The 24,334-nt window shown below is 37.1% G+C and overlaps 1 protein-coding gene across 3 annotated transcripts in view; it reads right to left on the reverse strand.

Moving 5' to 3' along the window:
• Positions 1-24,334, reverse strand: part of atxn1a (ataxin 1a) — a 102,115-nt gene that overhangs the window by 63,949 nt on the left and 13,832 nt on the right. Inside the window, exons 1-2 of one of the 3 annotated variants that reach the window (XM_077196271.1) lie at positions 15,024-15,230; positions 12,278-12,471 (exon numbers count right to left, since the gene is read on the reverse strand). The exons of 1 other annotated variant lie outside the window; for it this stretch is intronic. The gene's annotated coding sequence lies outside the window, so the exon portion shown is untranslated. Of the gene's footprint in view, positions 1-12,277; positions 12,472-15,023; positions 15,231-24,334 lie in introns of those variants that run through there. One more of the 3 variants, XM_077196270.1, reaches the window with a different exon arrangement.

The following is a 24,334-nucleotide window of genomic DNA, read 5'->3' on the forward strand; positions in this document are numbered from 1 at the left end:
GACTCTTTGGTCATTCACCATGTGTTTAATGATTAGCATATGGAGCAGGACCATGAGAACAGAGCCCAGGCCACAGATTTTAAACAGCACTGGGGGTCTTCTATTACTGACTCGATGCCTAGACCACATCCTCATGAAAAATGCAGTGACCTTTAGAGCATCCAGTGTGAATTCCCTGCATCAGCCTGTCTGTGAAATAAGGCTGTGTAATCTTTCATTCCGCTGCAGTTTGGTTCCTCACCAGTCATATCAAGACTACCTTGATTCAAAACGAGACCTATACAGTATGATAAAGTCAGTCAAAGTGCAACAAAATTCGCAACCTATTATATTTCCATGACGTTACATACAGTATGTCGAAGTGAAAAAATATATAGCTTGTGCACCTACACCAGCAGTTCTCAGCCTTTTTGAGGCCAACACCCACAATGTCCAACACAATGTTTAGAGATCCAATATGCAGGTAAAAATATTTCTTCTGATAATTCTGATGTAATGATGATAAAGCTGCTGCATGCTAGAAGCACTGTTTTGAAACAGAAACTTGGGAGTCATGATCTGTGTCATTAGTTGTCATGGACATTTATTAAACCATCATACCGGTTCGTTATTTAGTCACCATCACTGTTTTTTTAACATCTTTATCATCATCCTCTGACCTAAACTGTGACACAGTGTCTATTTATAAAATATAAAAATAAAATAAAATAAAATAATAAATACAATTAAAAATATATAATATAATAATTAATTGCAATTCATTTTTTTGACTACTTTCAGAGTTCAAGTTACAAGAATTCATTAAAATCGGAAAAAATATGTATTATTATTATTAATTTGTATTATTAAAAAATATTTATGATAAAGATTAAGATATATTCCTAGTGAAATTAATTTAATATAACTTATATTAATTAATACTGTAATAATATAATAATAATAATAGTAATATAACAAAAATGTAATTAAAATTAGAAGTTGTCCGAAGCCTCTTAGTTGAGAACCACTGGCCTAGATGAGATCAGCTGACAAGCAAAGTTGTTTCTAATTGGTCAGTACACAGTTTGTGTTGAGTGTGTTGATTGGTCATCAAACATGTTTTGAACACTTGTACTAACATGCACCAATGAATCGTGTGAAACAGAAAGACCAGAGGACCAGAAACGTCCACTAAAATAAACAGGTTCAAAATAATTTGGATTTCACATTGACTTTAAACTTTTGAAAACAGCAACAGCATGACTTGAAATAGGCAGCTATTAAAAAATATAGCACCATTGTCTCTTGTGCATACCTTGTTCTGTACATCATATCTAGTATCTTAAAGCTGGCCACTACTATAAATGGCCTTTATGACATTGTAGTGTCATTGGGCAGAGCGACATGTCATTTGACCCGAGTGTAGTGTCCTGATAGCCACAGCCCTAATTAAAGGATCTCGGAAATGGGCGATGCTCTCACTATTCAAAAGTCTCACTATTCAAATGGCAGTGCCACTGACACTCAACTCAATTCTTAAATAGAAGCTCAATTTCTTATCCATTCAGGTCTACCAAACCCCCATTGGTCCTTCTGAAGGGTTAAAATGGACTTGAACTTGGAGGTTACATCAGCAAGCTTTGATTCCGATGGTGTGAGGTGAGAATCTTTCATGCTGGCATACCGAAAGATGGCCTGGTCCATTTTTAAATGTAAAACGAATGTAGGCAGCGGCTGGCTCATTTGTCACCTGCCTTATCAGTGACAGCAGCCTACCCCGTGTGCTAGCCAAGGCTGTCAGGAGAGAAACCTGAGGAAAAGCCACCCAAAGCAACCGGAGGATATGGGATGAATACCGACTTCGCCCCCTCTTCACACCCTTGTATTGGTCTGAGGCTCCAATCAGTGCCCATCACTGTCGGGTGAAGAAATGTGTGTTTTGAGGGCTCAGGCAACCTCCAAACAAGTATGACAATAAGATGATAAGAAATGCATAGGTGGACGTAAGGATGGATACGGTAGCAGAGTTGGTGGGCATCTATTTTCTGGGGTGGTTATGAATTCATGGCCACATTTAAATAATAAAATCTTACACTGTATCTTAACAACCAGATAATCAGCTGTTACCTTATTTGGAAACTGACCTAACAATATTATCAATGTTGAAACAGTTCAATATGTTTAATATTTTTGTGTTACTGACCCCAAACCTTTGCATGATACAGTATGTACATATATATATATATATATATATATATATATATATATATATATATATATATATATATATATATATATATATATATATATATATGTATGTATGTATGTATGTACAATTATTCATGTGTTCGACATTATACATATATTATAAATATATTATTTAAAGTTAAAATAATTAATTCCTGTTGGCAGTTTTATGAAAGCAATAAGCCACTTTCATAGATTTGATTATAGAACATCAAACACATTCTGTTTGGCTGAGATTATGTCGCTTAGCATTTTTGCTGCAAACTTGTCATACACTGAAATCCCTTTTTTTTAAGAAAAAGACATTCTGAAATCCTTTTCTTGCTGCGATTTCCTTTTGCCTGTCTTATTTCTTTCCCTCTGAAAACCATTTTGTCACCGTCACGTCACAATCATGGTATTTAGTTTTAAACATTCAAAGCAAATACGTTCAGTGAAAGTATAAATGCCTTTACTTGCTGATCACATACAGCTCTGCAGTGGCGTCATGCCCATTCAAAGTGAGGGGGCACGTGCCCCCTCAGATTTTTCCCCCCTGATAATTTTTTTTGTCACAACTTTATTCCTATTATGCTCCATAATTACCAGAGCCTATAAATCTCTGGGGTACATCAACTGTTTGCTTACCCACATTCTTCCAAATAACTTCAACAGAAGAAAGAAACTTATTCAGGTTTAAAACAACTTGAGAGAGTAAATGATGACAATTAAAATTTTTGGGAGATCTATTTAATGTTAATAAAACAACAAAATCGGTACATTTTCCTGCTTTTTTGTCCTTAGCCAATCACATGCCTGATTCTTCTGGATGTGTAATAAATCGGTCAGCATCAGCCCGCCCCTTTTTCCTAATATGGTGTCTGTGTATATCAAATCAGCGCTCTAGAATCTTTGCTGTGTATGTTCAAACAACTCACTCGTCTCGCACTTTGAGCTGGCAATGTTTTGCAGATGGTCTTGAAGTGGTAAGTGGGCAAAGCAACAAATCGGCATTGAATTAGTTATCGGATGATATTAAAAGATAGTGGGATTATTTGTGGTTGACCTGGAAATTTGAACTTGATCAAAAAGTTAGGGATTTGATATTAGCTGCGAATTCAGAGTATTAACTTAAGTTGTGTCAGTGTAACGTTATCGATAGCTAGCCTAGTCTAACCTTCAGAAACAATTGCCTCAGATTGTGCCCCCCCCAGAATTTTGGCTTGCATGACGCCCCTGAAGCTCTGCTAGACTAAAAAGACGTTCCTGCACACAATGCGATGTATTGAATGCAAGTGTGCAGGTTTCAAGTGCGAACGCACACACAGACACGCAGTCACACCTACAAACCCCATGCTCTCGCTCACTAAACAAGTTTTCGCTCACTCAGAGTTGTGAGTGAAGTGAAACACCTGAGAGAGTGTGAGAGTGAGAGAAAGAGAGAGAGAATGACATCCACACCTCACTCATCATATTCATCTAGACGGTGAGAACAGGATGTCCCTCGGAACGACTAGAGGAGCATTTCCACCACCCGTATTAGCTTTGCAAAACCAATCCAGCCCGGGTCTCTATATGTGGGTGAGTTATGAGAGAAGGCCCAGGCAAGGACAAGGGAACTGGCCAGGCATTTTAATTATTCAGAGTCGGCGCTCATTTACAGAAGAATGGCCGCTTCGACTAAGCTCCGAGCCTGACATATGACTCAAATAAAGGATTTAGCAAAGACCGGCTGGAAGTACATTGGTGCTAATTGAAATGTATTTCTATTAGCAGACTGATTTAGTGTCTGTGATTTGCACTAGAACCTTCATTTAGGGCAGGGCGGTGTTTACACTACATAGTTGAACGATGAGTGCTTGCAGTAGTATAGTGAACATGCCCAATGTGCAAATCACAAGAAACACTTTAATGGTGCTATGAGGTCACTGTTTATATGATTTTAGTATAGAGTCTATGACTATGTTTATAAAGGAATACTAGCGCACTGCTTTATACATATGTGCAGTATATGGCAGTGTACACTTGTGTCTTTTAGTAGTCTGATCAAATAATGATATTGAAATCAACATGGATATTTCTTCTGGTTTATTCATCACATTTCACATGGAAGAGCAAGTACAATTGCAACTTTTTTTAAATAAATAAAAAATACACTTAAATATTTGTTGATGCATCACATAAAATAGTGTTCAAGTTACAGAACACAAAAAAAATTTGTGTCACCTGTGTTGATTGGTCAGTAGTGTCTGTGTTCTGGTTGCTGATTGGTCAGTATAATTTGTAGCAAGTGTATTGGCTGCTCAGTGATTTGGTCATAATGTGTTGACTTGTGTTGAGTTTGCATTCATTTATAGTCAATGTCTATAATGCGTTGAACAGCAGAGTCTGTTGATTGTGAGCGCTGTGTGTTTTTACTGGAAGAAGACTCTGAGTCACTGTCTTTGCGCTCTGATGTGACATTACTTCTCTGATCTGGTTTTGTCTATAGTACTCACTCACACACAGATACTCACACACACACGCATATCTCTCTGGATCCCACTGCTAACGTGCTCTAAAAAACTCTGCATCAGAAGCTCTCCTTGCTGTGTGTGTGTGTGTGTGTGTGTGTGTGTGTGTGTGTGTGTGTGTGTGTGTGTGTGTGTGTGTGTGTGTGTGTGTGTGTGTGTGTGTGTGTGTGTGTGTGTGTGTGTTGGGATGAATCATTCAACCAGAGACAGCTACTCAACTGATCCCTCTCTCTGTCTCTGTGAATGTGAAAGAAATAGAGAGAAACAAGGGAACAGAGAGAGAGAATTACAGAGGGCATGATTTTCCAAGAATGGACTACTGAATACATGCTCTAACAATTACAACCGAAGGCTTCCATCCAAGGAGGCAATGACTGCTAAAAAATATTTAGAAAAAGACTATGAAAAATACTGACAGTATAGAAAATAGAGCAAAACAAATATTACAAGATAAAAGTGTATGTTTTCCAAGGATTTGTTGACTAATGGTTTCAAAAGAAAGTGACTATAATACTAGGCTAATAATTGTTAGTAGAAACAAATTGTTCTTCTATTGTATTTTTAACTTTGACATGAGTTAAGTATGTCAGTGTAAACCTGAAAAAAATATATAATATTGGTTGCTTGTTAATATAATAAGGTAAATGTAAATAGCCCCTTTATACTGGATGAGAAGAATTCTAAGTATCGTATTATCAAAACACTGTGTGCTACATTACTGTAAAAATAAAAGGCTTTTTTTCATTTTACTAAATTCAAAGAAGAGATTAAAATATTATCTGACAAATGTTTACTTTGTACTAATTAATACAGTGATTTCTCACTTTTCTACCCAATATTTTTTAATGTTAGATTTACTTCTATCGCACAAATACTGTTCTGGTATCAGTGTTTCCCACAGATTAGAAAGCAATTTGTGGTTGGTTGGTTGGTTGGTTCAAAATAATTCCTTCGTTAATAATTCATTACACAGAACTTTATTAATCAAAAATGATTCACACCTTCACAAAATCCACAGCCCAACCCAAAATCCACATATTTAACACCCTATACAAAATTCAAACCCCATTCAAATTTCTTTACCTCTACAAAATCCACACGCCGTACCAAAAATCTACACATCTTCTAAACAAATCTCACATCTGTACAAATTTCACACCCTACACTAAATTTAGTACAAACTGACAAAAGTTGCAGACTTTGCAGCAAGTAGGCTGAGCACCTGATTTTGCGGGGCTTGCTTCCTCATCCTCAACACGTGCCTTTTTCAGTAGCGGAAAATACTTTTCAATTCTCGTCTGGATTGAAGCAGCCAACATTCAGTGTAAGAGTAAAAGAGTAAAAAAGTGTAAAAAAATTACATAACATTATTTACAATACGTTTATTTGATTCTCAGCTGCTACATATAGTGTTTTGACCTCAACAACCCAACTGCATTTTACCACACTTGCAACTAGTTAACTTTCTAAAGAAGACGCAATCGCTTGTTTGCTAAGGGTCGGGTCGGGGCTCCAACATTAACACACTGACAACATTGTATTCAGAATATAAAATATTTTATATAGGAGTATTTAATGTGCGATTTTGTAAAGGTACCGAGGTACCAACCATTCGTGAACTTGTGAATTTCGCCAGCGGTCTTCTCTGCAAAAAAATAGGCCAAGGTTCCACGCTTCCAGGGGTAATCTTGTTTTCATGGAGACAGACGCGGTGTGCACGGAGGGGAGGGTCTCTGTGTCTGTGTGTGTATGTGTGTGTGTGTTTGTGTGTGTGTGTGTGTGTGACAGAGAGACGGAGGGAGAGCAGGGAAAGGAAATGCAGCTGTTCGAATACGCTGCGTGTTTTAAATAGCGTTAAAAAATTTAATGAATAACAAAACGCAATATGTGGCGTCCGGTGTTGATTCTGTGGCGCACCGACACAAATTAGTCTATGTGTGGGAAACACTGGGTATATTAATTTTAATAGAGAATAGTACCTTACTAAACCAAGGTAACAACAAGGAAGACAAGGTTACCAATTAAAATCTAGTTTACTTAATTAAAAAAAAAGTTTCTGTTGTAATTTCTTATTGTTCAAAACTAATGCTGTCAATAGAATTGAATGACTGTAAATGCTGTCATGATTTCTGATAAGTCTTTAAAGGGGTCATATAATGTAATTTAATGCTTTCCTTTTCCTTTAGTGTGTAATCTGTTTTTAATCTGCATTTATACGATCTGTAAAGTAACAGAGCTCATAGTCTCCCACAAAGGGATTTATTCTATCTAACAGGGAACCCTGATCCAGAAATGCCTAAAACACCTTAATCCAAGTCTAAATTACCTCCTCAAACCTCCACATCACAATGTGAAAAATTAGCATAATGTTATTATGCCGACTCGTGCTCAAACTGATACAGTAAAAACCGACAACATTATTATTAACTTAGTGTTTATAAATGCTTAGAAGCCTTGAAAGCTAAAGCTCGAGATTATAGTAAGGGGTGTTACATTTCCAACACACACTTGAGGTGTTTGGCCAATCACAAAGCACTGGGTCTGCTGGCCAATCAGAGCACTGAGCTTTTCAGAAGGAGGAGCTTTGTTGAAATCAATGCGTTTTAGACAGAGTGGGAATAGAGGAGCTACAATAATGCACAGTATGTGAATAATTATGCTTTTTTTAACATTAAATCATGTTAACCTATTCTATTACACCCAATAATCAAAATAATGAACTTTTAATAACAGCATCATATGAAACCTTTAATTCTGCAAGTGGATTTTATTTATTGTTTACTTGTTTTTTTAACATTATTTTTCCCTACAGAACCAAGTTTGAAAAACCCTATCATGCATGAGTTTAATAAACATCAAATGTAAATGTAAATATCATTAGCTAACATGAATTTATCCTCAGAGGGGATATGAACTTATGAATTTATTTTAAAAAGTCACGGATCACTACCTGCAAATTAGCGTTTCTGGGTGTCGCTGCATGTTTTGTACGTGTTGATTAAACACTGCTGTGCAATGTTTGCATTTCCACGAGGGTGTGACAGATACAAGCATGCTAAGGTTTGCATTCCAAGAATTGCACTTCCTGTCAGTCAAATGAATCAAGTTTCACTCTGGATAACAATAAAGAGAGCGCAGGAAAGAAAAGTGAGGAGAATGTGAGTGAGCGCAAAAGGACGAGAGCTAAACAAAGTAGCAATTGCCAGAAAAATAAAGACATTAATCTAGCCTCTCCCTCCGAGGATCCATCAGACCCTGCAGGACCCGTCAATCACGGAGACCTCAAGCATCTTGCAACACATTATGGAAGCTGCCCGTCCTGTGAAAAAACATTCACGCTCACACACACTGCCTACGATAAACTCATCACCTCCTCTGCCTTGCATCTTATCTGCCACATGTCTTTCTCTCGCAGCTTCAGAGCGCAGAAGGACCTGGCGTGTCCCTGCCGAAGGCTTCCCTTTAATTCTTCCTCAAAATCTCACATGAAGAATGACTCATCTCTCCCTGTCTCGGTGAAAGACTTGATCTGTTCTCTTCTTCCTGGCTTCTTAGTGGCCAGTGTCCCTGAACCAGACAAAACAACCTGCAGGAATGTATAAGAACAACTACGATTTATATCCTATTGTCCGCTAATATCCCATTTATCTCAATAGTAGTGCAGGACCACCGAAAGTGCAAGATATCTCGCACAAATATGATGACATTTTGAAGAATGCACTGGTTGCACCGAACTGGGAATAAGCAATACAGATGCAAAAGCTCCAATAAGCATAAATGTCCTGTATCCATTTTCTGAAGACATTTGTGGCTGGATCAGATTGAAATTTAAGTAGAAATATAAGTTGGCATTGGCAAATTTTCATCTCCAGTGAGTTTTTAATTGCTGAAACTTCAGACAGTGAGTTTGGTTTTGTGAACTGGATCAACTGGACTCCTCAAAAAGATCTGACAGATCTTAAAGAATGATTCATTTTTTACTTCTCATCAACAGGCCAGGGAAAACTTCAAGTGGACTTAATTTCAGTGTGTTTGACAAATAAAGTATCATAAAGCTACTTTTTGAACTATTGAAGCTCTAGTCCTCATTCATCGTGATTGCATGGAAAAGAGCGACCAGTAAGCTCTTCAAAACTTCACCTTTTGTGTTCTACAGATAAAAGTTATAGGAGCCAAAACAGAGCCAATCAAAACATATTAGTCCAAAGCTTTATTGGTTTACAATTATTTTACCATATTGTTGTAAACATATTGTTGTTTCATTTTGAGATCGAAATCGCTGTTGAATGTAAACAGATTATGAAACTTTTCTTCCCCGGTCGCCCTTCAATCGATGCAATTTCTCCACAGAAATTCTCCAGGAGAAATTATCTCACAATAAGCCGCAGATATTAAAGATCATTATGCGACGCTTTCTGTACACAGTAACTCTATAGATACTAAAGTGGCTGCATTGTTGTGCAGTTTGTGCCGAGGGCTGTGGAGAGGACAGACGCGGAGCTTGTCTTATCGGCACAAAGACTCACTTCAGGATGGACTAACTGGAAACGGGCCAATCGATGGAGTTCTGCCTTGAGCTTGCAGACAATAACACAGCTGAAAAATAACTCCAGCCCTCCCTTTTCTCAGTCTTTTCCAAAATATCGCTGCTGTAAACAATGGTGATGTAATGAATTATTTTGTCACTCATTTCAAATGAAAATTGTAAACATTCATCTATGAGAACAGAGATATGACTTTTATAATATGAGATGTAAAAAATAGCGTGATAAGTCATCTCTTGGTAACAGCATTATGGTCACCGTGTTCAGATACAGTGAACAGGGGGCGCTCAATGCTGTAATAAAGACATGAACAGTCCCTTTGCGGGGGAAGAACCTTTCTGTTTGGTACACTACACGCTTTTGGTAATAACCAGAGAGCCAGAGAGCATATGAATAAATTCATGAGCTCTGACTCAGGTAATTAACTCATTGTTTAGTAATTAGAGATCAGGAGAGAGAGAAAGAGAATGAAAGACCGAGAATGAGAAGAACATTTGTTGGAGATTAAAAAAAATCAGGAAGGAATAAGGGATGTCAAAATTACCAAAGTCAATACTAGCATACTGAAGAAAAAAAACACACGTAAAAGTAATATATAGGAAACTTTATTTTAATTATACATACAGTATAAAAATAAATAATAATGATTTCTATTTCAAATAAATGCTGTTCTTTTAAACTTTCTATTCATCAAAGAATTCTCATGGTTTACACAAAATCAGCATATTGTAATGATTTCTAAAGGATCATGTGACACTGAAGACTTGAGTAAAGACTGCTGAAAAATCAGCTTTGCCATTATAGGAATACATTACATTTTACATAATATTAAAATATTAAACTTTGTAATAATGCCACAATATTACAGTTTTTTTATCAAATAAATGTATCCTGAGCATTTTTTCTAAATCATTGAAAAATCATTTAATTTCATTTGTTAATATTAGTATATAATATATATAAGTGAGCTGTTATTGCGAAATAACCCAACATGACCTTGACTGTACGTTATCCAGTTTTAAACAATGGTATAAACCAAATAAACGGGAATTAAATATTGAGACTTTCATTTATTTTATAATGTGAGAAATAAGTGACTGTGGAATGAAACAAGAGACACAATTTACACGGTTACGTAGCAAATCAATTTAGTGGTCATTATTCAAGTACATTTAACCACAAAAGGCCAATTTTACACACTCTATTTACTTGGGGCAAGAATTATCTCCACACACATTTCTCGCTCACAGTCTGGTACTTAGTGGAACTAAAATATTCAGTTACATGTTTAAATTTTCCTTTCGACTTGGTACCGAAGTACCAGTACTTTTGACATCCCTACTGGAGACTGATTAAAAAAAAGGTTGAGAGACGTGAATGACACCGAATGAAGGGGAAAGAGACAATGAGTGGATTTATATTTCGACCAATGTGGGAGGACTGGAGTAGAAAACGAGGGTGTGTGAAATGACACCAGAGGCAGAGAAAGATTCCTGTCAGAACTCAAAGCTGAACAGACACTCCTGACGGGTTTATCCACGCACCGCTGGGCCTGAATACAGCTCAACCAGCATCAGAAGATCCCGTCCCCACAGACACGCTACACGCAAACACACAGCCAATCCCACAGAAACATCATCTTGCACCACATATCACATTCAGTCTATATGTGCACTAACACGCTATGACAGGCTGGAAGCTTCTTCCTTTCCAAACAGAAGCTCGTAGTCAGGATGGGAAGTGAAATTAGTTCCACAACAGAAGCTAAATTATTTCCACTGTCTTGTGGCACTGAGAGGGAAGACAGCTTTTGAAGGATGACCATCAAACCTTTGATGAGGAAAAGGTGGGCCTAAATGTTTAATAATGTGACTACCACATTTCCACACTCACTGTGGCAAAAAAATAAATAATTAGTTTTGGGGCTGCACGAGATTTTCAATCAGCATAACAAAAGAAATTTCTGGAACAAATCACCTACCTTGCCTTTAATCTAAATAAAACCTTGGCTTGGAGCGATTCATTTGAAAGACGGCAATTGTTTTTGATTTTTAATTAAATAAATACTGTATATGCACAGCGTGTTAGTGAAGAACAGCTCTGTGATCAGTAGTAAATGCTACTTCGGCTCTGAAAGCACTGCGAGTTTGAATCACTTATAACGTTCATTTGAAAAAGCAAACATCTTCCTAAACTTTTAATATGAAGCATTTATAAACCTGTTGTCTAACAAAAGGCATTTAATAACGTTTACTCCAAACTCACTTCATAACGTCAGTCGAGTGTTTGAAATGACTTCCTTTTGTGAGCTGAAAAAAGCTGTCTCCAAAATGTCTCCAAAAAAACATCTCATCGTCCATTTTTTGTCTCATTGTCTTTTTTTTTTTTGTCCATTCAATGAAAGTCAATGAGGTCAGGTGTTGCTTTTGAAAATATCTAATTTTGTGTTCCGCAGAAGAAGGTCATAGGGGTTTGGAATGACATAAAGGGGAATAAAAAAATGTATATTTTTAGGGGGAAATATCCCTCTAAGATGGAAATAAACATGAAGGCATATGTGAAAATCAGTGAACAAAAAGGCAAAACAAAACACTATGTGATCACCCAAAAGAAAACTGGAGGTAGAAACAAATGGCACAGAAGTGAGAGGACTTTGAAAAAGCAGAAGTCCAGTGTTTAGTCAGCAAGTGAAAGAGATAACAAGTAAATGATCGATGTGTAGAGAAAGAAGAAGAGAAACATAGACACTTAATACATTTCCACGCAGCTGTGTGATGAGTCTACACCTCACGTCAACTGTCTTTACACACAACCACTACTGAAAAAAGGACTGAAAATATACCATGTTTTTTCCACTAATCACATCTGACAGAAAACCCTACATTACAGGCAGAAGACAACACACATGTGTACATGTGTTTCGAAGTTGGAGTTAAAGCTTGACCTAAGAAAGTATGAGTCTTGTGCACAAGCCAATTCTAGAAACGTTCAAGTGAAAGCATACTGCTGTCTTACCCAATCGGGAGGATACAGGTGGATCTTGAGCAGGTAGAATGATCCGATGTTCAATCGGAGAGAAGGGTCCAGCTGAAAGCACTGTGATGGGGATGAGTAAATCTCTCCTCCTGCTGTCTGAGGGGACGGCTCGTGATTCCCACTCTGTCTGTCCACGTCTGGGTCTGTCTGGCTCCAACTACCCTCACCATTCCCTGCCACATGCAAAGACAAAGAGCTTTACACTTCAGCAACGAGCTCCAAGCAGCTGCTGTGCTATATTACATTATATTGTACTGCTTGTCTGTATATTTGATCATGATTGGGACAACTGTTTTGACCAATCAACATCTAGAACTGAAACTGTGTTTTATAAATTAGCTTTAATTTGATACTTAATTTTAGAATTATATTAAATATGTAGATATTCATTTATATCTATCATTTATTAAAATAAATGTGTTCTGAAATCCTCTTGCAATGCTACTGTCACTCCTCTTGAATATGTAACCAAGGTAACAAGAGACTAGTTGAGAATGTACTTTAAATAGTTTCAGCCATATGATCCAGTGAGACTTTAGGTTTGGGACTAAAACCAGATTAAAACCATCCATCGAAAATAAAAAAAGATTAACTAAGAATGGAAGGGATGGATGGATGGATGGATGCTTTATTAATCCTAAAAGTTATTCAAGGCATCCAGCAGCTTATTCAACAAAAAGACACTAATACACACAATATAACAAATTTAATTGATAATAACAATCCATATATTTAGGGTGAGTACGTTTTTTTTTTTTAAAGAAATTATTACTTTTTCAGCAAGGATGCATTAAATTGATCAAAAGTGGCAGTAGAGACATACAAAAGATTTCTATTTCACATAAATACCGGTTTACCTTCTTTTCATAAAAGTATACTGAAAAAAGTATTAAAGTCTCACAAAAAATATTAAGCAGTACAACTGTTCTCAACATTAATAATAATAATAATAAATGTGTCTTGAGCACTAAATCAGCATATTATTATTATTTCTGAAGGATCATGTGAGACTGGAGTAAAGACTGCTGAAAATTTTACGTTGCCATCACTGGAATAAATTACATTTAAAAAAAATACTTATTTTAAAATAATAATAAATAATTATTACAATTACTGAAGGAGAAAAAAAAATACCGACCCAAACATTGCATATAATACATTCTATTTATTAAAGGTTCTATGTCACGCGTTGTTTAGGCCAAAACATTCATCTCCTCACTATCCGCTAGCAGCCTGTCCCCTGAACACATCATAAAAAAACACGGTCTCTGCAGACACCCCAGGCTCCACAAACGGCAACAAAAACAAACTGGGCTAACCCGCACCACGAAACATAACAAACTGTTCCAGCCAATAACCGACAAGAAGGATTTGGGGGTGGGGATTAAGGGGTTAGTGTGCGGATGAGGAGGAGGGAGGGTCTAGCTAACCTCCGTTTTTTTTTTGACAATACTTTAAACGTCAACAAGCGTGACGTCAGTGACGATTAGAGCACCTTTAAATTACGATACATTTATCCGATTTCATTCCAATAATACAGTTGTTCATCAGTAAGTGTACATTCCTCTAAGTAAAGCCATTTTTTTAGCCATGTTTTTTTCTTTTTCTTAAACTGGCTGACCTCCCTGTCCAGTTTAATGGTTCATTCCAGGGCTGAGCGGTATGAGGAAAAGCTGTTTAATCAGAATCACTCTCCGGGTCTCTGAAGCTCCTAGGGGAGACCGCATTCACAAAACAAACATTGGACACTATTTATAGATGCCTGTCGACATGGCAACCACTCTTTGTTTGTTTAAATCAGAAACTATTTCTCCTTTTTTCCCCTCAAATGTTTCGCTTCTTGCTTCAAAGCAGGCGCTGAGACTTAAGACACTCAGTTGTCTCATTTTGCTCTGGTATGTTTCTCCAAAACAAGAGGCAGGGTGGAGGGTATGCTCTGGCAGGACGATACGAATCCTTTTGTGCGTTTGTGTACAAGCCTGTGCTCTTAAATATTGCTGTGTCAAATCTATTACAAGTAAACCACAAGTTAATCTTGTTTAGACGCCATCACCTATGGCAACAAGGGCGGCAGATACAGTATTTACGTGTGTAAAGGAGTCACAAGCTGTTTACATCAGTCTAAACCAGATTGGTTAAAATTGTATTTGAAAAACTGCAGGTTAGTTTCACATCTGATTGAAAGAGCAACCCATTGAGTAAAACAAACCCTAGTGCGAGTTTTTTTGTACAGTACATTAAGGTCACAGATCTGGCAGAACATTCATTTAAATTAATTTTCTCCATAGAAAAATTGATTTTTAACATACACAATGTAAACCTTTCAAGACTCTAAATGACTTCTCACTCCTATAAAAGCATTGCAACTGACACAACAGTACCTGTACAATCTCAAACAACTTATGTGTTTTGTAATTTGCAATAACCTTCAATTATATTATGCATAATTAGTAGTTCACTCCCTCAATGATGTGGTACATGGTTTAGAACTCGTTATTAAAGCTTAATTTGAAATTCCTATGGAGAAAATGAATGGGGAAAATCATTCTTGATAAGGTAGGCAACCTCTGTTTTGCGATTATGATAACAAGTTTTGCTCTTTTTGTTGAGATCTTTACTAGAACCTTGAGTTCTGCTGCTACAACACTGAATAAAGGCTACATGCAAATTTTATGAATCAGACATGCATACAAACAGATATACGTAGACACACAATTATACTCACATATAAACCATGCCCCTTCCTTGTCTTAGTCAGCAGCGCTGAGTTTTGCTGACTGTTCAAAAAGGCAGGAAAGAATATTAACGTCTGTCTGATGCCCTGCCCACTGTCATTCAGACACCTCCTACCTCTTTCTTCATAGGGATTACATACATTACATTACAGAATACCTTGGCTTTATTAAGTTGCTATTCAGAGAACTATTTTAGTTAGTCATAATAATAGTACTAGTCTAACAGTTAGTCATCTGATACGTCAAAACCTAATCACATCTCAGTCAAAATAAGATATAGGCTTACTGGCACACTGGTAGTTAGGAAGTGACCAATATATCTATACATATCTATATATCTATCTATCTATATAAACACACACAAACAAACACACACACACAAACATGCAATAATAACATTATTAGGTACAAGTTAACATTCGTTGTTAATAATTATGCAATTGTAATAATGTATTATGAACAAATATGAATTAACAATAAAAAAATATATTTTTATTAAAAAAGCTTTAACCTAGTTAAATGCTATCTAGGATATCTAAATGCTAACATTAATCTTATACATTGTAAAAGAAAGTTATTTATTATTAGTTCATGATGCCTAATGCTTTATCTAATGTTAATGGGCTGAACCGTATACTTTAAACTTATTAATCTGCTTAACTAGCCAAACTTTACAGATTACAATAAGACCACTTTTGTGATATTTAGAATTAAATCACTTTTTTAAAGAGTTAAATGCAGCTTAGAAACCGTATGGCCATAAGCCTTGTGACACTGTAATATTACCTTACCGTAAATTTTTCTCTTCTCGTCAATAACAGTTTGTATTATTTTACATGTCAAACTGCATTTCTGCCTCTCTAGTATCTAACACTAAAAAAAAAGAGCATCTCCTCCTGCTTTCACAAAGAGCTTTCCCAGAATTCAGCAGCTGAGAATAGAGGCAGGCTGCTGTTTCCAGTAGCACCTCAATGCAGTACATGAGATCCACGGGGAGGAGTCGGATCAAGATCCAAGGGGTGGAGATGGGTAGGATTAGGGTTGGGTTTAGGGATATGGGGTGTGTTTAGGGATCAGGGGGCCGAGTTGGCTAGGTTTTTTTGTATGTAAGGTGGATTTCATGTTCCGCAGTGAGAACCATCTCGCCGTTTCTCTCATCTATCTGCCAGTTACAGAAGTGTAATGGGTAAATGGCAGCTGACCACAAACAGTCAAATTTATATCACTTGTATTTGTTCCTTTATGAAACAAGTCAAGAGATATTATTCACATGCTGCTAACAATGCTAAGTGATATGTCTTGATAGTCGACTGTGTTTTTGTTGGACTAACTAAACCAAAACACAGTCTTATTCTTTTTTTTTTTTTTTTTTTTTTTTTACAAACCCTGTTTTTAATATATAGCCTGTCTATCTACTAGAATATGTATTTTCATCTGCTGCGGATTGACACTTAAGTATACAACAGCATAAACTGCACTTCTGTCTCTCACAGCCCCATTGTTCACCCCAAAAAAAAAAATGCTACTGGGTTATTCCACATTACTCTGAAGTAGGAGAACATAATAACACAAAAAAGACAGCCAGACAGGAACTTTAATCTCCCACTAACAAAATGACCTTCACCACTCATATTTCTACCGATATGGTGTGTGAGAGAGTGTGTTCCTGTGGGCTTTCAGTCTTTAAAAAATTCATAATGTCATGAGTTCATCTGCCCATTCACATTAGCAGCTGTTTAGATTACTAAAGAAAAGGTTAAAAATGTCTTAAACTGAACTTTCCCTCTCTTTCACACACACGTTTGTTCCACTATAATAGTGAGGACATCTCATTGACTTTGATTGGTTTTAAATCAGTATTTTACATTTTCTATGGACTAACCCGACCCCTACCCTTAAACAGAAACCTCACAGAAACCCTTGGCAGAACGCTAGATTTAAATAGAAACATGATTGGGCCAATTTAAAAGCCTTTTTAAAGAGGACCTATTATGCTTTTTTACATTTTCAACTTTCTTTAGTGTGTAATGTTTCATGCTGTTTGAGCATGAAAAAGGTCTGCAAAGTTACAAAGCACAAAGTCACTCCAAAGGGAGTTATTCTCTATATCAGTGCGCACTGTTTCTGAATTCCCTGAAACACCTCCATATTAGTCTTGAGTTTTCTTCAGCGAGTTAACATCACAATTATATGAGTTGCATTAGTAGTGTGTTAAAACTCGTGGTTATGGTAAGGGACGTGACATTTCTGAAACGCACTTGAAGAGGTTGACCAATCAAAACACACTGGTCCAGCCGGCCAATCAGATCACATTGCACTTTTCGGAAGGAGGTGCTTCATAGGGACCGGAACTAAACAGAGCACTACAAACAGACTGTGAAGAGTAAAATATGTGCAGTCTGGCCCAATCATTGGTATGAATCGGCCTTTACTTCTTGTACCCTTTAGCATTAGTATTACCAATTATTATTGGATGTCTCGGATGTCCGCAACCCTATCAGCAAAGAACTGTTTGTCACTCACATCGCTGCACATTTGCATAAATGTTTTCTATGTCATGGCAAGCACTCGTCTGAAATCACCAAGTCTCATTGAAAATGATAGACTTCGGCTTTCTCTGTCGCTGCGAATCGCTGTCAATGTGAACGACCCTTTAGAAACTACTGAATGAAGCTCCTGGCACACACACGCTGGGCACAGAGGCAGTTACATAACCGTGAACACACACCCCTATCGGTCAGCTCAAAGTTCTTCTGCTCACTGCAGATGGCTGACCTCTGACCTGTCAGTGCGCAGCAGCCAGTCACGCAGCACACTGCTGACATGGAGAATGAAAACACACACTAACACTCCACCCAGAACAAGCTCCATGACAATGACTTACTAGTGAACTGCCAATGGACTCTTGCTTCACAGTAATAACACTGCGGCCCAAAGGGAGTATCTACAATCGAATCCTTAAAGGGACAATTAGAATTAAAGTTCTGTCATCATTTATTCACCCTCATGTCACTCGTATCACGTACTTTCTCCAATGGAACAATTAGATATTAGAAATAATATGTAAAATATTAGAAATTAGATATTTTGAAGAATGTGCTATTACATAAAATTACAATTAGCATGTAAATTAATTTGTTTGTGTGACCTATACCTTTAAGTCCAGACATGAGACTGAGCCTCTAGTCACTTAATGACATGAATGTTGATAATCTGGCAGTTTAGTATTTGCTGTTCTGAACTTGCGCAATGTGTGTGTCCATGAAGTGTAAACGCCATGTAGTTTTATTCAAGAGAACTTGGACTTGGTGATTTTTTTTACACTCAACAAAAATGGTTGAGAATCTCTTTTTAAACCAATCCACATTTTGATGGAAACTACAGGTTACAGAGGCATCGGTGATGAGGCCAAGACTGCAGATCCAAATGCATTATGAGACAAAGGGCCTAGGATTGGCTAAACCATCCCCACTGTCATCATATAAAGCATTTACCCCAGTATTTATATTTAAACAACATATTTGCACTAGGGATAGACTAGTCTATTTTCTTTTCAAAAGCACATCACAGTTATTAATCCTTTCCTTTCTACTGTAAATTTATAGTGTAATCAAAGTTAATGCACTGAACATGTGCATATAAAGCGACCGAGTCTCTTCAGAAAATTTGGACTAAACCACTTAATTCATATGAATTAGTTTTACAATCCCTTTATTAACTTTTTGAAGCGCCAAAGTTTGTTGCGTAGCTGTCTATGGAAGGGACAGAAATCTCTCAGATTTCAATAAAAATATCTTTTTTTGTGTTCTGAAGATGTGGGTTTGGAACGATATGGAGGTGTGTAATTAATGAATTAATTTGTATTTTTGGGTGAACTAACCCTTTAAGTACAGCCATTTCTTTGTAAATCGAGTAGTATTGCAATTAAAAATTGCTATAGTAGAGACAGAAAGAAAAAAAAAACACTTGATCCTCCATGAGCTTACACACACTTTGCCAACATCAACCTCTCCCACATACACACAAGACCGCATGCTCACACACACCAGGCCTCCGCTTCTCTAATTCACTTGCTATGTTGCTGCTGGTTTGTTTCACAACACTGTCACATCCAATGAGATTCTCTCTCTCTGTCCTGGCTTTCTGCCACGCAGTAAGAACGACACAGTAGAGACCCTCTCGCTGTCATTCAGAACAAACCCTCCCCTACATCAGCATTACTTATCAGCGTCTGGCCACTGTCAGCCAACGCACGGCCCAGTCAAACACACTGAGCTCTTTACTACAGAGTAATTCCATGGGCAAATCCACAGAGGGTATAATGCAGGGATTAGAGCTGCAAGGCATTACAATCCAAAACACACTCTTCAAACGCATCTCTATTCACCTGCCTTCACACTCTCACTCTCACTCTCTCTCTCTCTCTCTACGCTCTTTCAAAAATCACACATACTGCCCTAACAAAAACATACTCTGGTGGTGTTACCAGATGGTAATATTTTGACATATTCCATGACACTGAATGATAACCATATTCATATACTATTGTATTTGCATGGCACACAAAGGTGCTTCAAATAATTACATGCCAATTCCATCGCACCATCAAGTCCAGTAAATCAAGATGGTTGATTTATTGTAGTGCCATGTCCAAAACGAAAAACGAATCCTGTCAAAATGACAATGGTAAATGGCTAAAAAACAAACAAACAGACTAGCAGCCTACTACCATGGTACAGGTCCAAAATCAATGGTGGTATAAAAAATTCAGTATCATGATGGTAAATGTCAAACAAATCATGGTAACACCATGATAAAACAGTGGTGGTACCATGTCTCTAAAAAAACAAGGTAATATCATGGTGCATGTAAGAACAAGGTAATAGCACGGTACACGCACACACACACACACACACACACACACACACACACACACACACACACACACACACACACACACACACACACACACACACACACACACATATATATATATATATATATATATATATATCCTATTGTACATGATTTAAAAATATGGTACATGGTATGTCTATAAACAAGGTAAAACCACAGTCCATGTCTAAAAACAAGGTAATACAATAATACATGTAAAAAAACAAGGTAATATCGTAGTGCATAATGTAAAAGGGTACTATCATGGCACTTATCTAAAAAACAAGGTAATACCATAATGCATGTAAAAACAAGGTTATATCATAGTACAGAACATATCTAAAAAATAAGGAAATGCCATTTACATGTATAAAAAAACAAGGTAATACCATTGTACATGACAAAAAAAACTAGCAATAACATGGTGCATGTCTAAAAAACAAGGTAATATCATGGTGCATTTGTAAAAATTCAAGGTAATACCATAGTGCATGTCTAAAAAACAAGCTAATACCATGGTACATCTAAAAAAACAACAAGGTAATACCATGTTACAGTACATGTCAAAAATAATTCATTTTAGTTTTAATCCATTTAGATAAAATAGCCTACTCACCTAATAATGATGTGGATAGGTAACAACAACAAAAATGACAAAGTGAACGACAATGAGGGTGCCGCTGATGTTCGTTGACTGTAACTAGGCCGTTAATATTTGAACCATCGAAGCGCGAACGCATTTAAACAAACTGTTAGGTACTAACTAAAAAAATAACCCAATGACCCAACAAATTTTAAGATAACCCAACATATTGACCCAATATGCATAAACCAAAGGTTTGGTTAAAAAATAGGCCAATGTGTTTTTACAGTGTAGTATAGCACCATAACATGAAAATAATTATAGGACAGATTTTTAATGTCAGTGCAGCGCATATAGCTAATAATATGGAAAATGCCCCCAAAAGGTCTACATATATCATGGAACAGTACATGTTTATAAATCTGACATCCTACTTTTTTGTAAGTGCAAGCTGTCTCTACATTTCTGCATCTCTCTTCTCTGCCCTCTTTCGCAGAACATAAAGGATGAACACAAGCATGTGCTTTACGAAAGTGGGGGCCTCCTCATAGAGATCCGTGAAAACAGCACAAACAGAGCTGGAGTGAGAATGAAACACCACGACGAGCTCACTGATCCAGCAACGACAGTCAATCGCGTGACACCCCCGCCGCGCCTGTATGTGCGCACATGCGCTAGGCCAGGCAGACAGTCAGCGGGGACCTGCGGATTCAATCCAAACCAACACAAGATTTCATGACTCTGACAGCACAACCTTTCAGCCTTCCCATGCTCTCCTACAAACGGTTTGTTAACATTACAGCCTTGGAATGGCCAGATAAAAGGTCGCAAAACCTTTCAGAAAAACTTTTTCTGTCACTTTCAATGAAGACTCTTACATAACAGCTCCACAGAAGTTAGCAACCTCTCAGTGAAACCGTAGGAAACAAACAGTTTACTGCATACTGAACTGACCCTCAAAATACTCATTGACGATGGGATGTCACTTACAACACACGATATGACTAATTATGAAAACAAAACCCGTTTTACAAAGCGAAGCTGTTTTTCCAAGGAGATACCCAGTGACCCTGAGCATGCCGGTCATGTGACCCACCTTGTGATTTTTATCAGGAAGAGTAGGCTATTTGAGACCTGCGCGCCTGAGGTGAAAATGTTTGTTTGTTGTAAGATAGTTATTTTTATTTGTCTATATCAGGGTATCTGCAGAGCTTTTAAAATAAATTGTAAGGCTTTTTATGATCTTTAAACCCATTTAAGAAAAGGGAGCGTTATAATGATCAGTATGAAGTGTTTTTTTGTTTTGTTTTTGCATAGGTCTGAACAAAAACAACAGACGGGCTGAATGAAAATGCAAACTCACTCCCTGAGTCCCTGCCAGTAGGTGGTGCTTATGGAACAGCAGTAATAGCGGTTACCCCGGTAACACCTGTAAACAAAGCAGCTGCACCTATTAGAATGAGGTGAAGAGTCTGCAGGTATGATAAAAGCAACATCACACACAAATCACAATACACTATATCGCGATTCCTGTTTTACAGTGCCCAAATGTAAGACCTCTTGAAATGATCATTTAGACTTCTCTTATAACATTCAAGATACTTAAATTATGTTTTATCACAGTTAAGGCTATAAAAAGTCTTAAGACTTGACCCGTGGGGACCCTGCTATATGATCACAATTCTGTAAAACTAGAAAACTAGAGACAAAAAGTGTGTGTGTTTGTGTGTACAGCAGACACATCAGGGTCCCTCATTTCTTGTCTCTGCGGGTCTCTGTTTGCGATGACCCTGCTTATGTAATGAAGGATGCAGAGACACACACACTTACTCTAGAGAGCTTCTTGCTGCTGTTATTTAGCCCACACATGGTCTAAGGATGTCTGCTAAGATCTGAAGCCTTCTGGTGCCCGGCCTATTATTATTGTTATTCATTACTAAATAAATAAATAGCCTACAGTAGTTCGTAACCTTGAGGTTGAAACGATTTTTTTTTATATTTTTGAAAGAAATCTCTTATCCTCAACACGGCTGCATTTATTTGATCAGTAAAAAAACTCTTTTTGTTTTAAAATACATTTTAAAATGTAATTTATTCCTTTGATGGCAAAGCTGAATTTTCAGCATCTTCAATGTCACGTGATCCTTCAGAAATTATTCTAATATCAACTCTTGCATTGTCAATACAAGATATTGACCAAAAATGTATGCACTTCTTGATGGAAATACATCATAACATGTATTTTCATCAAGAGGTGCATCAATTTTTGGGCAAGATATTGCATTGACAATGCAAGAGTCCAGCACTCTGTAAAGTCTCCTCCAGCACATCCCAAAGACTTTCAATGAATTTAAGGTCTGGACTCAGAGTTGCAATTTCATGTGTAAAAATAATTCTTCATGCTCCCTCACAACAATTTTTTCACAATTTGAGCCTGATGAATCTTGACATTGTTATCCTGGAATATGGCCATGATGTGTCTTAGATTAGAAACATAATAATCACTGCAATAATGAACCAATCATAGACTCTTAAGCATTTGCCTGTTTTTAAATCCAGACAGCGACTTTTTTATGGCCGGGCAGTGTAGCCACAGTAGAATAAATTCACAACTCTGATGTTTTATTGGGAGAAAAAAAAACATATCTATGACCAATAATATATTTTGTCAATACAATCATCATGCGCAGTGGTAAAAAGTTAATTTTAGACCTTGTACATAACTCAATGAACTTTAACCTCGTGGTAATAAGACTCCTGAGAGGTACCAAGGATCAGGGGATCCCCCAGTTGAAGTTTCACCAATGACCCCACTAGTTTCCACACACCATATCGATTGCAGGCAGCTCATAACGTTCAGTTTCCGACCCACGCAATACGCTTACAGATTCAAATACAAGAACACAAGAGGCCCGAAATAGCTCTTCCCTGCATACGCTCACCCTCTATAAACCGCAGAGTACACACCCATTTCACACACAACATTACATAAAAGCGTGTAAAGGCATCTTACTCACACGCACACAAAAACACAAGGTGACACGCGCCCACACAAACATACATCTCCTTGACAGTCCATTCTGAAGATGAAAGACTGAAAGTGGGGCAGATGATGACAAGAAAAAATGAAAACGACTGCAGTGGTAGAAATAAAAAGCTACCTCCTCCCCCCATAAGCATTAATACACCAACACAGCTTCACTTCATTATACAGTCCCATTCAAATCCGCATCACCAGGGGGAACGGGCCAGTCAGCCCTGCAGAACCACAGAGAAGCACCGGGATAATTGATAAGTAATTGAGGAAAAGATCTGGGGTCTTTTAATTAACCATAAGAGAAGCGCTGCACAATTTTAAGTAATGGTTACCGAGAAGCCCTTAAGAAGAATTCCCAGATTAGACTGCAGTGCTTCATGTCTTTTCAACTGACCTATTTAATGGAAAAACTTCTTATCAGAAACAGAAATACTACCATCTGACCCCTTGTGATTATTTAACATGATTAAACTGCAGTGAGAAAACGAAATAAACCAAGCGAGAGTGTAGAGCTGTCATCTATGGAAACACAGAAATTAGTTGACTTTGATACAATACAGATTATTTTATGTTTGTGTGTAATAACAAAAATACATTATTAGTTATTAATTATAGTTTTTTTCAGCTTTTTGACAATAATAAAAATTATTATAAAACAAAATAAAAATGTACTTAAATTTTTTTACCCTATTATATTTATTCTATCTAATCTACAACGATTAGTTATTAATTATTGTTTTTAGCTTTGACACAATAATACAGTTGTATTAAAAAAATATGGCGTG

The sequence above is a fragment of the Siphateles boraxobius genome, unplaced genomic scaffold (assembly GCF_051911475.1).
Source record: "Siphateles boraxobius isolate OS27281-9 unplaced genomic scaffold, OSU_SipBor_1 35, whole genome shotgun sequence".
Lineage (NCBI taxonomy): Eukaryota > Metazoa > Chordata > Actinopteri > Cypriniformes > Leuciscidae > Siphateles > Siphateles boraxobius.